This window comes from Quercus suber, unplaced genomic scaffold (genome assembly GCF_002906115.3).
Source record: "Quercus suber isolate HL8 unplaced genomic scaffold, Cork oak 2.0 scaffold_789, whole genome shotgun sequence".
Taxonomy (NCBI): domain Eukaryota; kingdom Viridiplantae; phylum Streptophyta; class Magnoliopsida; order Fagales; family Fagaceae; genus Quercus; species Quercus suber.
This window is the reverse complement of record NW_027070225.1, coordinates 281,436-285,825: the sequence shown is the minus strand read 5'-3', so window position 1 is coordinate 285,825 and position 4,390 is coordinate 281,436. Positions and strand designations below refer to the sequence as shown.

Here is a 4,390-nt window from a genome sequence, read left to right as displayed (position 1 = left end):
ATTATAAAAGTGATGAGTTGCACCACATCCCAACCAATAAAGATTTAGCCGACAAAGAGTAATATCTGAAGATTAGGGAAAAATTGTTTTTTTTTTTTTTTTTTTTTAAAAACACAAACACACACACACATAGGGGAAAGGGAAAGGGGTTCTAACACAAATGCACACCACAACTCCACTAAAAACCATGATAACTTTCAAGGGAGAAAAATTTGTTGGGTCGTCAAAAGTTGGGAAAATAGAGATACCAAAAGATATTGTTCTTTATAGGAATTCTTTCATTTTGTCACAGTGACATTTGTTTTGGGAATTAGATAAATATGGCAGTTGGGTTAGATCTAGCAGATTTATTGTAATGTTGTCTCAATTGTCAATTTCGGTTGGAGGTGTCTCCTCTAGCTTGAACTGTATTGATCCAGTTTTTTTTTTTTAATGAAATTGTGTAGTTTATCCCCTCTCTCTCTCTCTCTCTCTCTCTCTCTCTCTCTCTCTCTCTCTCTCTCTCTCTCTCTCTCTCTCTCTCTCTCTCTCTATATATATATATTATATATATAAAGGTTTGCGATGGAGTTCTCTATCTCATGTAGCACGGGCTGCTAATTCAATAGCTCAGGGCTTATTTGGTAGCGGCTTTCAAGTATTGTTGTTCAAAATAATGTGAAAACTATGGTTTAAAAATTGTTATGAAAACATGTGTTTAAAGTACTCATAATAAAATAATATGTTTTGCACCGTGTTTCAAATAACATATTTAAAAATGTGAAAAAATATAATTGTGTGTTTGGTATGTAAATGTGTTTTTTGAAAAAATTGGTAAGTTTGACAAATTCAGTATTTTAAACACTAAAAACTGTTGTTTGGAATCACTTACCAAACAGGCCCTCATTGTTTAGCAAAATTTGTTAGGAATTTAGTTGACAATGTTGTTTAGATTGAGGTCTTTCAATCAAGAAATGATATGTACAAGTTTAACTCCCAAAAAAAAAAAAAAATCTGCCATGTAAAATGGATTTTAGTTTAGCTCAATTAATAAATTTTGATAAAATTTCTTATATCCTTAATGTTTACGGTAATTTTGATTTGCCTCCTTTGATTCAAGTCTTTTTGTTGATATGGTGGCCACTAAATGCCACAAAAGCCAATTACTTGAGCTAAGTTGGTTTAATTAAATCATGCTATGTGAATTCAACTATGCCATATTAAATAAATAGGCTAAAAAAATTTAAGTAATTAAATAAATGGTTTAAAATCTAAATAGAATAAATTGAAAATTATGCTAATTACATCTATAGAATAGAATAATTTGATTTTACTCCCTATTTTTTTTTAAATTTTGATTTGCTCCCCTAACTTTATATATTGTTTCAATTTGGACACTTCAATTCATGCACCATACCTAGCTGGCCATCAAGTGCCACCTAAACTGTCACATGAGCTAGCTGGTCCAATGAAAATAATAACATGTCATTTTAGTTATCAATTAAACAACTTAATTTATTTATACAAAAATTTAATCTAAAAAATCCTCAAACCTAAAATTAAAATATAAAATACTAACTAAAAAACAATATTGCTATTTCAATTAATAAGAAAAAAATTCTTTACGAAGTCTAGTCATCTCTCACTCTCCCAATAAACAATCAATAGTTTATGAATAACTTCATGGAGGCACTCTCCCAATAAACAACCAATAGTTTATGAATAACTTCATAGAGACATTGAAAGAATATTAGTGAAGAACACATACGTTGATCATTAAAAACCATGTACCACACTTGCCTTCAGCTAGTTTTAAAAAAAATTCAATTTAGTCCTAGACCTTAATTTCAATTCTCAAATAAATTCTTAAAAATTTTACTTTTTTGTCAATTAATAAGTCTTTCACTTTATAAAAATGAATCAACTTGGTCTTTCCGTCTAAATCTATTAAGAAACGGCATCCTTTAAATACCCTATTTCTTAAATACTAATTTGACTGAAAACCTACATACATGGGTAATTTAATATATATATATATATATATATTTTAATAATTCATTTATAATTTAGAATTTGATAGTTTTTTTTATGAGAAAAATTCCGTAGTTATTTTTTTAAGAAACAAAAGTAACAATAATTTATAATTACGTAGTTATAAATTATAATAACAGGAAATAAACTGAGAGATTTAAACCGAGATTTAATGAGACTTGTTAAAAAAATAAATCTCATACTTTTTTTTTTGAGAAGAAAAAATAAACCTCATACTATTGCATGGAATTTGATCATTAATGTGGGTCTTTTTTATTCAGCTTTTTCTTATATGGATAGATGGTCCATTGTGTCTCAACGGAAATGGGTTTTCGGTTTGATGTGTATCTTTGTAATGCAAAATTTGAGGGGTGTGTATGTTTTGCACGAAAGCTGTTTGACGAGATGTCACAGAGAGATTTGGTTTCTTGGATGTCGATGATTTTGGGGTATGTTTGTGAGGGAAGTGTTAGTAATGCTTTTGATTTGTTCCGGGAAATGATGGTAAAGTCTGAACCCAATTCAGTGACGTTGATGGTAATGTTGCAGGCTTGTTGTGCTGGTGATAGTTTGATTCATGGGAGGCAACTTCACGTTTATGCAATCAAGAGTGGGTTAGAAACAGATGGGTCAGTACAAAATTCAGTTTTGAAAGTGTGCACTAGGACAGGTAGTGTTGAAGAAGTTTGAATATTTTTCAGCAAGATTGACTGAAAGGATGATGTTTCGTGGAATATTCTGATTTCCTTTTATTCCATGAAGGGGAATGTTGAAAAGTTAGTGAATAGGTTTAGCGAAATTCAGGGTATATCTACACTCAGCATTGAGACTTTCAACATTACTTATATCAGCATTTGCGAAGTCTAGAGATCTATTTAAAGTGAATAGATACATTCTTTAGCCATTAAAACTGGTTTTAGCAATGATGTTTTGTTGACTTCTTTTTTGGATTTTTCTGCTAAATGTGCAGAAACAGAGATATCAGCTCAATTGTCTAAAGAACCCAGAGAAACACTGTTAAATTTGGAGCTATGCCGCCGGCATTCATTCAAATGAATATAAAGGATGCCATAAATTTGTTCCATCAAATGCAAGCTGCAAATTTTGAGGCCAGGGCTGAGATTATGACAAGCATTCCAGATGCGTATACACATCTGGCAGCAGTGCAATTGGGTAAGGCAATCATTGCTACTCTATAAGAAAACTTGTTTTACAAATCCATGGTCGGAACAACACACATGAAACCTGTGTCTTAAACATGTGCATAAGATGTGGAAACATTTCTTCTGCTAGAATGTGTTTTGATAATATATTGGTCAAAGATATGGTAACCTGGACAACAATCATTGAAGGCTTTGGAAGCCATGGGCTTGGTCTTGAAGCCCTAGAACTTTTTGGTATAATGCTGGAGGAGAGAATAATACCAAACTGTATCACCTTCTTAAGCTTAGTGTCTGCTTGTGGCCACTCTGGTCTTGTTATAGAAGGGTGTTAAGTTTATAATTCTATGAAATGGATATTTGGTCTTCAACCTGATTTGGATCATTACACTTGTATGGTGGATCTTTTTGGTCAATAATGAAAGCTTAAAGAGGCATTTGCCGTACCATAATAGTGAAAATGGTGATTTTTCCTGATAGTAGGATTTGGAGTGCTCTTCTTGCGGCTTGTAGAGTTCATGAAGACAAAACTCAAGGAATATATGGCACACAGGCTTTTGAAATTGGAACCTGATAATAGTGCGTATCATACTCTGTTGAGTAATCTAAAGGAAAGTGTTGGACAATGGGGTGAAGTTGAAGAAGGAAAGTAATGTATGAGAAGGATCTGAAGAAGCCAGGGTGGAGTTGTGTTGAGGATAAAGGGGTGATCCATGGATTTGTTTCTGCGAATGGAGGAGGTTTTTGAGATATTGATGTGCTTAAGTAGGATGATACAGGAATTTGTGCGGTAGTATTTGTCTATCTTTATCAATTGAGTGGTGCATTCTAATATCCATGCTAAGACATTATCTTGGTTTTTGGTTTGGTGTCCACATGTTCAAATAGTAGGGGGCTGAATGAGAGTTCAGCTTAATCTTAATATGCAGTTGGCAGAAGAGAACTTGAGTGGCATTGCCCTCCACCTGAGACACTCTTGTTTTGCTTGATCGCACTACCAGGATATTATAAGATGGCCACCCAGCAGGGATTATATGTGGTCAAGCAATGTGAATCATACACAATTTGACAAAATCGGGTGCATGAGAAGATTCGGCTCTGGTGGTTCCCTGGTGGTGGTACCCATTCTAAACATGGGGTGGCTGAGTATGTTCAAAGGTACACTTGCTTTTCATATCTTTTGTTCAAATGCATTTCCTTTTCTCCATTTGATTTTGCTT

General features: G+C 33.1%; 1 pseudogene; it reads left to right on the top strand.

The window, feature by feature from the left end:
- Nucleotides 1-4,365, top strand: part of LOC111990811 (pentatricopeptide repeat-containing protein At1g50270-like) — a 19,903-nt pseudogene extending 15,538 nt beyond the window's left edge.
- The last annotated feature ends 25 nt before the right edge of the window (nt 4,366-4,390 follow it).